We start from the raw sequence: 13,069 nt of genomic DNA, 5'->3' as shown, positions 1-13,069 counted from the left end.
GTTTAATCACAAACTGGAGCTTGGGCCCACGTGTGCTCCATGCAGCGGAGCAGGGCTTGGCCCCGGGACTGAGAAGCTCATCAGTGCTACAGGGGCCCGGACCAAGGGGACTGTGACACGCAGAGAGTTGCACGGTCACGTCGGTCCACATGCAGGTGGCCACTTGAATCACGACTCACCCCACAGTGACCATTTGAACTGGCCTATCATTCTGGTTAGAACTGGCCCGCAGGTTCGGCGGACAAAAGAGGGGTCTTCATTCCTTGGCTGCTTAAAGGTCAGAGGTCCCGCCTTCCTAGGCCTGCTGGTTTCTGACCAGGGCGCCCCTAATACCAAACTAGGGGGAGGGGCGCCTTAAACACAGGCAGGTCCTGTGGGGGTCATACAGGAGGGGGCGGGTGCAGCACAGAATGGGGTTGGCCCCGCTCTGCTGGTCCAGGGGCAGGGATTCCTGTTAGGTTGCCTGGGTCCCGCCGACCGTGAGCTGTCAGACCATTTCGTCCCAACACAGGCTCTTACAGATTAGGAAACTGAGGGTCAGAGAGCTGCAGAGGGTGTCGTTCCCGCAGTCGAGGCCAGAGCAGGACTGGGTTTGAGATCCACTTACCCGCCGCTGGACTGTGCTGGGGATATGTGGCAACCTCCCTAGTTGTTGCCCAGTAGCTGCGTCTGCAGTAGTGGGTGACCCGTGGTAGGCCCGCGGCCTAGGCTCTTTCGTACTGCGGTACAAACACACACAATATAAAATATACTATTTTAACCATTTTTAACCTTAACACCCCAGCTCGGCGGCATTAAGTACATTCACACTGATGTGCGACCCCCACAGCCTTCCTTCCCCAGAACTGTCTTCATCTGGCAAAACTGAAACCGTACCCATAAGCCCTGACTCCCCCCGGCCCCCCCAGTCCCGGGCAGCCCCCCCTCTACTCTCTGGCTCTGTGAATTGAACTACTCTAGGGACCTCACGTAAGTGGGATCCTAGAGCATTTGTCCTTTTGTGTCTGGTTCACTTCCTTGAGCACAGTGTTCCGGGTCCACGCCTCCCCGATGCTGCAAGCCCCGCTGCCGCAAACATCGTTGTGCAAGTCGCTGCTGGGGTCCCTGCCTCCAGGTCTTTGAGCGTCTACCCAGAGGTGGATTCCGGATCATATAATAATTCTGTGTAATCTTTTGAGGAGCTGCCATACCGTTTTCCACAGCAGCTGCCCCGTTTATGCTCCCATCAGCAGGGCACAGGGTTCCAATTGCTCCACATGACATTGATGGATTGATCTTTGATTAGTGGTCATCCCAATGGATACGAAGCGGAATCTCACTGTGGGTTTGATTTGCGTTTCCCTAATAATTTAGTGATGTTAAATAGATCCTCACATGTGTAGCTTCTTTTGATAACCTTTTTTTTTTTCCAATGGTCACCTTTTCAATGTGTGCACAGGTGGCTGTCTCTGCAACAGGGCGCCGGGAGATCCGAGGCTCTGGAGCATCCATCTGCCTGTGACTTTTCGGAGCGGCAGTTTGTGGTTGAAAAGTCAGTGCCCTGGGTCAGAGAGAGATGAAAGCAATGGCGGAAGAGGGTTTAAAACAGGAAAGGCTGGTGTTAGTGCATCTTAGGTCAATTGTTAAGTTTTATTGTTCTCTCTCTCTCACTGCTAATATCTAGTCAGGGGCAGATCCTTGAGTTTTACTGAATCATTCAACTTTGATGGTTTCTCTTACTTTCACTCCTTTTCCACACTTACCGTCAGTCCAATATTCCTTCCCTACACATCAAATTATGAATATAAAATTATTATGCAAATGGAAGGAGTTATTAAATAGAAGGTATGTACGAGCCTCAGGCCCCCTCCACCACCACTTGTCCTATAAATAATATAGTCTTTCCTCTTTTTGAGTATGTTCTAGGCCTTTGAAATCCTCAGCGCTGCTTTTCCAGATTCCTTAGATCCAACTGACCTTAGCTCTCAGGACCCAGGTGGTGGGTTGCTCTCCTTTTCAATTTTTTTTTTTTTTTTTTTGCTTTGATTCCTGTCCTAGACTGCAGGAATGTCTTGAAGCAGAGATCACGTCTCACTCATCGAGAGACACAGGAAGCAGAAGGAGCCCTTGTCTCAGGGTAGAGATTTGATGTGTATTTGCAACCCTGTCACTTGATAACTTTGTGACTTGGGTTGTTTTTCTCATCGGTTTACAAGAAGTTTAGTCGATGATCTGCTAAATAAACATTAAATCATTTTTCTCTCTGATACTTATGGTTTGTTTTGTCACATAGTGTAGAATCAGCTTCGTAAACTTATGTGGTCTAAGGAGGTCCCTGGCCTTTGTGTTCCCAGGCCAGTGGCTACAAAGCACACACAGCAATGTCAACTCTGAAAATTCTCACTGAAGAACCAGTTGTTCAGTATCAAAGTGCATGTTTGTGTGCATCTCTGTCCTATGAGTAACCCTAGTTTCTGGTGCTTTGAGCAAATGAGCTACAATTTGTGCCTTTATCATATAATAAATATGCAGACCAAAAGAACATGTACATCCTAAGACAAAACGAGGACATTTTGTTCCATCTTTAAATGTATGTACAGGGAGTCAAACAAGAGCATTCCTGGAAATGAGTTGATTTGGGAGGCTTAAAAATAAATCTATCCAATTAAATTTAATAACCTGAAAATAGTATAGTTCAACCTTATTTTCCAGGTTTATTCTAGAGTATTTTTTTTTTTTTTTGCAAATAATATGCTTTTTCTCTTAAAAAATCTTCCCTTAGCAATTGGTTCAGTTCCTAAAGAAATAACGGAGTTGCCCATTTTGAAGTTCCCTTGCTTGTGCAGACTTCATACAGGGCCTCAAGAAGGACACCTATGAAATGGGCTTTCTGTTAATACTGGTAATTCCAAAGCCCCACCACCCAAGTCTTCTAAATTCACTCTGCAAAGACTCTGTAAGGTTGGATCCCCTGGCACACGTTTGCTCAAGTGTTTCTGGGTGTTAGCTAGCAGTTTGAAAGCTACACAGAGACAAAAAGTATTCCAGGAATCTTGGGCCTCAAAGTCCCTGTCTAATACTCCCCTTAAGACACAGTTTCCCCAACACGTTCCAACTGGTGATGAGGACTTTTATTTATTTCCTATTGTTTCCATAACAAATTACCAAAAACTAAGATGTAAATTTATTATCTTACAGCTTAGGAGGTCAGAAGTTCAGATGGGCGTCAGTGCACTCAAATCAAATTGTTAGCAGGCCTTAATTCTTTTCTGGAGGATCTATGGGAAAATCCATTCCCTTGCCTTTTGTAGGTCCTGGAGACTGCTGACATCCCTTGGCTTTGTGGCTCCTTTCTTCAAAGTCAGCAATAGCACACCTCTCTTATCTTTCTTTTGTTGGCACATCGCTGTCTCTGACCACAGCTGATAAAGATCCTCTGCTGTTAAGGATCTGTGTGATCACATTGGGCCCCGTGGATAATTCAGAATAATCTCCCCATTTCAGGGTCCTTAATTTCACCTGCAAAGCTCCCCTTGCTATGTAAAGTAACATTCACCGTTTCCAGGGATCAGGATGTGAACGTCTTCGCGGATCATCATTCTGCCTAGCAAAGGATGGAGGGACAGGTGAGAGAGGTTACCACTTGCGACTACTGTTGGGAGTGTTCCTATATTTTCTGCTTTAATCCGGATCCGATCCATGTGTCTCTTCCATCTCACAGCTGGTTTCTTGCTGCTATCACCGTCTACACTTTTGATAAAAACAAACAACAACAAAACATTCTCTTGCCTTCCAGTATAATTTTCTCTCCACTAAGTGCTTTGAAATCCGCAGTCCAAAAAAGACAGCTCTTAGCAATCTGTGGGGCCAGTTATCAACTAGTTGTTTCAGTACTAAACAGAGCTCAGCCAGAGTTCTCTAAGCACTTTTCCTGTTCTGAGGAAGGAACTCATCTCTATAATACTAGGCTCTAGAGCACATATTTCTAACCATTATGAATTTAATCAATTGCTTTGAAACTCAGAAATTTCAAGGACACCTCCTTTTGTGATTATCTGTAACTTTCAGAAGATGTTGCTTGTTTAACTACATGAGTACAATTTGCTATGGCTTCACAATGATTACTAAGGAGTTTGTATTTTATGAATGACAATGGCATCTATATACTTTGAAAGATAGGTCAGGTGTGGGACAGGTGAGGGGATTTATTTGATCTAGAGACCATGAGAGCTGTGCATATGGATTTGTGGGCACCGAATATGAATCCTGGCTTTATGGGCAGAGTTTTCTAAGGGTGATAGGCAGTGTCCCTGGTCTTACTCATTTTTTTGGGTTCCCCCATGAAATGACCCAAATACTGTGGGCTTTCCAAGACTCTCTTGAAGGAAATGCTTTCCAAGCTTTGTCCACATAACAACTGAGACAGAGTAGCTGTGAATTCGTTTCCCTCAACATATATTCCTCTTGAGGACAAACCCTCACCCAACCCACTGCGACCTTTGGTCTCCTTTCCAAGTCCTGTTCATCTTGTCTAACCCTTAACTTCTCGCTTCCATTTGTACAATTGTCAGCTCAAGGCCCTTTCTGTGGACTGCTATTTTTAAGAACCATGCAAAAAAAATGTTACTTTCTTCCACTATTTTATGTTTTAGTCAATTTAGACTTTTTTCTCTCTCTTAAAACCTTAACTTCACCCATTCTCTTCTGAGAACCCATATGGGCTTGACATGAAAAATGTACTTCAGCTAAAACATATGAAATCACACTATATTTATGATTTTTTTCTTTTGATGTAGCTAACCATTAGGCAAAGTGAAGCTATATCAGACTCACAACTTGTCCTATAAAAATATTTCACTTGCAAGTTTATGTTTGCTTGAGATTATTTTCCTGCATCTACATGACAGATTTTTCATGAGCCTTCACATTTTATAATATTCTCCACTCAGTGGAGAAACACTTTCCACTTGCAGTACTGACTCAAGGGGATATTTTCCAACTGAAATGTGTTTTCTTATTCTTAGTAATATTTCCCCTTAGCACAGAGTGTTTTCTCTGAGCATCTCAACACGCATATTTTTAATAAGTGGAGAATTGGTGGAACTAATTCTTCACTAAATTCCTGTTAGTGAAGTAAAAACTATCCAGAGATGTCTTCAGTTCTCTCCTTCTACTTAGCAGCACAAATCTAAGAAACACCAATTTCAAACTTTTATGGACACATTTTAAGGGTATTTGTGGTACTTTTCTCTCCAGTGTAAATCTTCAGTGATAGTGAACCTCAGTGAATGTTTCACCCGGAGGCCATTCGGGAGGTGTACGATCACAGAGACATTTCACGAAGGGACAAGTCAAGTTTTGGAGGTCTGCTTGGAGCTTTCAGGTCTTAAAATAATCCTATGAGGTAAGTAATTAGAAAACTGAGGTCTAACAAGACCCAAGAATATAAGAAATTAATGCAAAATCGGGCAAGATAGGTCTCCCAGAAAAGAGTTCAGGCACCGTCCCCTATAAAGTGTGGCTGCTGGGTTTACCAGGCAATGAAACTGGTTGCCTTGAAGTTGCTGAGGGGTTGAGCTGAACCAGATTTTCCTTAATCTTCCCCTGACCAGATATCTCCAATGAGAAGTTGAATGGGAAGCATGAACTTCACAGTGGAAAAGGCTCACATGGCACAAAACTAGACTTTTGTGTTCGAGCTAGATTCTGAGACTGTTACCCTCAGTATAGAGCACTGAGCTGCTTTGTCGTGTTCATCTGAGCTTCTCCATGAACAACCGAGTAAAGACTGAGGAGAGAATAAATCAGCCTGAGCTTAGTGAGCTGGACCCTCCCACTTGAAGATCTATAACTAGCATCTACAAACCCAAGGGACACATTGAAATATGGGGTGTCGGTGACTGTTGATGTATTTAAAACCACGGAAAATCTTGTTAATTGTTTACGTGATTAAATATTTTTGCTGTTCGGTTCAACATCAGGGAGTGTGCACATGCACACACACACATACTCACTCACACTTAATTAAAGGCCAGCACAACAACTGCCTCTGAGCTTCTGATATAGAAATTAATCTAGAGATAGAAGACAGAACATAAATAAAGGAAATAAACAGACCCACGGTTGTCACATTCCTTTTCCTTGTTCCTGTTTACTCACCATTTACGTGAGGTGGTTTACTCACCGTGGTCCTGTAAAATCTCTCATAATAAACCCTCCTATCCAAAGACCATAGAGGCAAATTCCTGTTACGGCGACTGAATTTTCAAGTTTCCTTTGAATAAGCGTCCTAGAGGACCCAATGTATGGGGTTAGCCTCCGGTTACCCTGTCTGCAAAATTATTTAGAAAAAAAAAAGAGACAAACTTGGGACTTATATCTTCAAGACTGCATGTTTATTCAACAATCTATCTGTTCTCTTATTTATTTATTCAATAAAAATATACATGTGTCAGGCACTGGACTAGTGCAGAGGGGAAGTGCAGAAGATTAAACTCTAATTACCTGGTCATTTCTGGTCTAGTAGAACCCATAAGACAATTCACAGATAATCATAACAGCAGGATAAGAGAACTACTATGAAAGAGTCATACATTAAGCCTAGTCGATGGGAAAGAACAAAGATTTTATGGAGAAAATGGTCCTTGAACTGGGCACTGATTAACAATTTCTAAATGGGCAAAATCCGGAAGGAAGGAGAACAGAGGGAAATGGAAAGGACTCTGTGGATTGGAGAAGAAAGTGAAGAAAGAGAATAGAGCAGAGCAAAGGCATAAAATTACCACCCACCTAAATAGACAGAGACTGTCTTAAAAGTTCATAAAACTACTCTTAGGTAGCCCTATCTTCACCCCAACTCCAGCATTTACCCGTTAGTAACAAGGGAATCCCCAGTTAGAGATCGTCTGACTTTACTTGTAGGTAAAAATCTAAAGGCCTCTTTATTCTTCGTGAGTTTCTAGTCTTTTCCCTCAGGGTGCTTATGTGTGACACAGAACACAGTTCCCACTAAGTGTTTCCCCACCTGTACATCCCAGAGCTAAACTCTAGCCTGTTTCGTTACAGGCTTAAATGATATACATAAACACATGAAACATCAGGTTAATTTATGTGATCTGCTTCTCTGGATTTCCCCCAAAAAAAAATCCACTCAAAATTCTTCCACATTTAGATTGAGAAAAGCAAATCTATTCTTTAGGTTACTGTCAAAAGTTTGCTATTAATTTAGAAAGCCATATTCTCTAAAACCACGGTGATTCACGTCTGTGTTTTTTTTTTATATTTCATTTATTTATTCATGACAGAGAGAGAGAGGCAGAGACACAGGCAGAGGGAGAAGCAGGCTCCATGCAGGGAGGCCCATGTGGGACTCGATCCCGGGACCCTGGGGTCACGCCCTGGGTCGAAGGCAGGTGCTAAACCGCTGAGCCACCCAGGGGTCCCCCACGTCTGTGTTTGTATCACAACACCATTCACATTTATTAGAACAACTGGAATGCTCGTTAGTAGGGCCACATTTAACTTTTTATAGCTAGCTGTAATCCTTTGTGTAAATAATGCTTCTTAGACGTTATTAGAAATTTTTGTTCCTGTCTGTAAATAGCATATGTGAATTTCTACAGAATGTCCATTTTTCAGTTCATAGGTCACGTAGATTGCATACTGACATTTGTAATCAAAGCATTATATTTACTAACATTATTACCTCAAACTACTGAATCAAGAAAAGATTAATTTCTTAATCATTTTTCCTGATTGTGCACACAACTGCATAATTTTAAACTTCCATAACATGTACGAATTATTTAGTATTGCATGTCTTTACAGATAGAAGGGAATTCAGAGATGGATTCCTTAGTTAAAGCAAATGAAGAAATGCAATTGGGGTACAAACATCTTCAGTAATTTACTCAAGATTACCTTTTTGTAGTATAAACTAATTTTTACTATCATACATTAATTTACTGAATTAAATTACTAAACTTACTATTTGTTACACAGCTTCTACATGCTAAGTATCATGCTGTGCTCCAGGAATACAATGCGTGAGGCCCAGGTCCTGCTTTCCAAAAGCCCTCAGTCAGCCTAAGAAAGAAAATAAGTAAGAACGTAAGTGTTCAGGCATTTGAAATGTATTGTAATAAATGCCAAGCCAGGGAGCCCATCTGTGCTCCAGAAGCCTCAAAGAAATGCAATGATTCCAGCATTGAGTGTTCGGGGATGCCTTATCTGATTTTCAATTCTCTAATATTAATATGGTGAGCACTGGAAACATGCCTTGACTCAGGGAAATCCAAAAATCTACATTTGAATTTAATTTTGCTGCACACTTCCCATATGCACCTTGGACAAAGTAAACTTTCTGAGCTCCTTCACCTTTAAGTGGAGATAATGATATGAATACCAGGGTATTTGAAAGACTCTATAATAAATATAAAATTCTAAGCATTCACTAAATAAATAGACATCGTTATCCAATATACTAATTTAAAACTTAGCATCTTTGGGAGGATACGGTAAAACTCAGGGTTCATTTCCTCACTTAGCCTGTCTCTAAGACTGGAGGAGAAAATGCCAGAGATGCTCAAACACATGAGTATAATAAGCCTCCCTCTACAGTGCTCTTTCTACCCCAACACACTGGATTGAGCAACCATAGGGGCAGGAGCTCGGGGAGAAAAGGAAACAAAACCTGGAGATCATTGGGTTCCCAAGTGATCACAGGAGAGGTGTGTAGTGGAATGGAAGTAAGTGATGCAGGTCACCTGGAGATACTGGGGAGGACCCCCCATCTTCTGATTCATACATCTCATATCCCAATTACTTTAACCTGAAAAACTCACCCATGAACATTCCATTCTCCATTGCATGAGGAATTTGGGTGAATTAAAACTCAGATCACATGAATAAAACAGTATCTCAATGGTACTTTGGATTCTCAAGTTCTAAATCTATAAATTTGAGTATGAGAAACAGAAGTACAGAGAGGTAAACTGATGCGGCCACAGCCATTCAAGGTACACCAAGCTCGGGTTAAATGTACAAGAATTTTATAAATCCCTACGCGAGAGAGAATTGCCGGGGAATGGAGGGAGACTGGGAAACCGTCAGACTTTGAGGCAAATCTGTGCTGGAGTGAAGGAGGAAGGCAAGGCAGGCTGGCATGGGAGGAAGCAGCGAAGACTGCTATTCCGACAGTCTGCCAAAGAGTAAGTCTTTAAGCAAAAAAGTCAGAGAGGCCTGTTCCTTCCAGGGCTGGCTCTGGATCCCTCCTGCCCTCAGTCATCAGCCGGGAACAGCCAAGGAGAGGCGTGGCCATGGCACAAACATGGATACGTTTTAGAGGGCAGATGCTGGGCCCCTCCTTTGATTACTCCTCTAAGGGTGAAGGTCTGTGGTGCTTACAGCCACCACCGTCCTCTGTGGGTCCACTGCCCCACGCAGTTGGGAGCAGGGCCTCCATGGTTCCTGTGGGGCCTTCTCCAGATGGGAAACTCCCACAGGGAGGTGATTAGGATGAACTGTCTTCCCCTTTACCATCATGAAGGTTGACGTGGGTGCACGACTGATGCTTGTTCTCCCCCGACTCCACCATGTGTTCCCTCATGCTGAGAGGTCACCTAAGCAGATCATGTGGGCTTAGCTGATGGGATGACCCAAAACGTCACTCATGAAGCGTCTTGTATGGGGTTCCACACCTGTGGATCAGGTGTTCTGCAAACACTCGGCTTGTGGTGCTGGCTGATGCAAGTGGGAAAAGGTAACCCTCATTAACAGTTTTACTTATTTCTGATGCAGATGCATTTTATTTAATTTTCTGGCCAAATTTCTCTGGCTAGGACTTCCAATACTCTGTTGAACAAAAGTGGCTAAAGTGGGCATCCTACTCTTATTCCTAATTCTAGGAATAACATTGAGTATGGTGCTAACTCTGGACTTGTCATATATGGTCTTTATTATAGGAGGTACATTCCCTCTTTTCATTTCATTGAGCACTTTTATCATACATGTTGAATTTTATTAAATGCGTTTTTCTGCCTCTACTGAGATAACCATACGATTTTATTCTTTATTTTCTTAATGTGTTAACGTTGATTGATTTGCAGAAGTTGAACCGTGCTCTCATCTCTGAAATAAAGCCCAGTTGACCTGGGCATATGAGCCTTTTAATGTGTTGTTTAATTCAGTTTGTTAATATTTTTTTTGTGAGGGGGGAGGAGTTTTGCATCTATATTCATCAAGGATATTGGCCTGTAATTTTCTTTTCTTCTAGTATCCTTGTCTGGTTTTGGTATCAGGGTGATGTTGGTCTTATAAAATGAGTTTTAAGTATGTCCTCCTATTCTTTGGAAGATTTTGAGAAGGATTGGTATTAATTCTCCTCTGAAAGTTTGGTAAAATTCACTAATGATGTCTATTTAGTCCTAGATTTTTGTCTGTAGGAAGTTTTAAAAGTTCTGATTCAATCTCTTACTAGTAATCAGTCCGTTCAGATTCTATATTTCTTTTGGGACCCTGTCCTTCCTGAAACACATTGACTTTGATGTTAAGTATAAAAATATAATATTGCTGAGAGTACATAGCATTATTGAGCACTAAGTATATGCAACAAGTTCAGTAGGCATCTTCCATTATTATTTCACTTAATTTTCAAAGGAACCTATCAGTAGATACCTTCTCTATATTTGTTCTCTCTTTCAGAGGAGAAATTAAGTCTCAGAGAAGTGAAATTAATTGCTCAGGGTTACATGGTGATGAATCCTCCTGGGATTCAGAGCCACACAAGCCTGTGTTCTTTCATAACACCTCTCATTCTCCTCCCTGGCTACCCAGATTTGACCAGGGAACATTAAACAAGAGTCCTGAGCCCTTGGGGCAGTCCTGGTGGCTCAGTGGTTTAGTGCCACCTTCAGCCCGGGGTGTGATCCTGGAGACCCTGGATCGAGTCCCCCATCGGGCTTCCTGCATGGAGCCTGCTTCTCCCTCTGCCTGTGTCTCTGCCTCTCTATCTCTCACGAATAAATAAATAAAATCTTAAAAAAAAAAAAAGAGTCCCGAGCCCTGTGCCACCTCACACTGGTGGACACACATTTCTGAGTGGTGTGGGAGGCACCTTGCGTAGACTACCCTACTGTGCGTGCTGGTTCCCATTGAGGTATGGGCATTGGCTTGTCTAAGTCTAGTATGACCTCCCACTTGACTTTGTTATTCAGAGACCAACTACTCAACGGAGCCGTTTCCCTGGCATCTCAAGCCCAAATTACCGATTAATATGCTCATGATTCAGTCTCGGAAGCCTATGTGTCTAGGAGCGTATCCATTTCTTCTAGGTTATCCAATCTATTATCATAAAATTGTTCATAGTAGTTTCTTATGATCCTTGTATTTCTGTGGTATTCATTGTACCATCATCTCCTTTTTGACTTCTGATTTTGAATCCTGTCACTTTTCTTCTTTGTGAGACTAACTAAACGTTTGTTGATTTTGTTGATCCTTTCAAAGAACCGGCTTTTGGTTTCATTGATCTTTTCTATTGTCTGTTTAGTCTTTATTTCTTTTATTTCTACTCTGATCTTTGTTATTTCCTTCCTTCTACTAACCTTGGGCTTCATTTGTTCTTTTGTCTAGTTCCTTGAGGTGTAAAGTTAAAATTTGAATTTTGCTGTTTGTTGAGATAGACTTTTATTGCTTTGAATTTCACTCTTAAAACTGCTTTTGCTGTAACCCTTAAGTTTTGGTGTGCTGGGGCACCTGGGTGGCCCAGTTGGTTAAATGTCTGCCTTTGTTTCAGGTCATAACCCCAGAGTCCTTAGATGGAGCTCCACATCAGGCTCCCTCCTCAACATGGAGCCTGCTTCTCCCTCTGCTCCTCATCCTGCTCATGCTCTCTCTCTCTCTTGTCCTCTCTCTCTCTCTAATAATAAATAAGAATCTTTTTTTAAAAAAAGTTTTGGTATGCTGTGTTTCCATTTTTGTTTGACTTAAGGTATTTTTTCTTTCACTTTTGATTCCTCTGACCCTTTAGTTATTCAGTAGCATACTGTTTGGTCTCCATATATTTATAAATTTTCTATTTTTTCTTGTAATTTATTACAGTTTTATAGACTCTTGGTAGAAGAAGATGCTTCATATAATTTCAATCTTCTTAAATTTGTTAAGGTGTGTTTTGTGGCTTAATATGTGATTATCCTGGAAAAAGTTTCATGTGCCCTTGAGGAGGATGTGTATTTTACTGATTTGGGGTGGAATGCTCTGTATATTTCCATTAAGCCCACCTGATCTAATGTGTTTTTTAAAGCCAGTGTTTCCTGATTTATTATCTCTCTGGAATGATCCATCAATGTGAGTAGTGTATTTAAGTCCCCTGCTGTCATTGTATTGGTGCCAATTTTTCCATTTAGGTCTGTTAATATATTATATATATATATATATATATATATATATATATATATACACTTCTGTGTTGGGTGCATAAGTATTTATACATGTGATATTTTCCCACTGGATTGATCTCTTTATCAAAATAATATCCATTGTTGCCTCTTATGGTAGCTTTTGTTTTAAAGTCTATTTTGGTTGATATAACTACCCCAGCTTTTTTATTGTTTCCGTTTGCATCGAATGTCTTTGTTCCTCCCTCCACTTTTAGTCTGTGTGTGTCCTAACATTTGAAGTGAGTCTTTTGTAGGCAACACATAGGTGATTATCCATTTAGCTACCTTAAATTTTTTGATTGGAGAGTTTAGTTCACTTACAATTAATGTAATTATTGGTAGATATGACTTAGTTAATTGTCTTTTGGTTTGCCCTAGTTAATCTGTTTCTCTTTCCTTTGGTTTCCTCTTTCATAGTTTGACTTTTTTGAGTGGTAAGCTTGGATTTTTTTTTTCATTATCTTGAGTTTCTATGAGGTTTTTTCCTAGATGATTCACATATAATACATTCTAATAAGGGTGGCTAGGGGTTTATCTATTTTATTAATTCTTTCACAGAATGAGCTCCTTGTTTTGTTCAACTGTTCTACAGTTCTTCTGGTCTCTATTTCATTGAGTTCTGTTCGAATCTTTATGAACTCTCTTCTTCTGATTGG

This window comes from Vulpes vulpes, chromosome 12, assembly GCF_048418805.1.
Source record: "Vulpes vulpes isolate BD-2025 chromosome 12, VulVul3, whole genome shotgun sequence".
Taxonomy (NCBI): Eukaryota; Metazoa; Chordata; class Mammalia; order Carnivora; family Canidae; genus Vulpes; species Vulpes vulpes.
Note: the sequence above shows the minus strand (reverse complement) of the source record.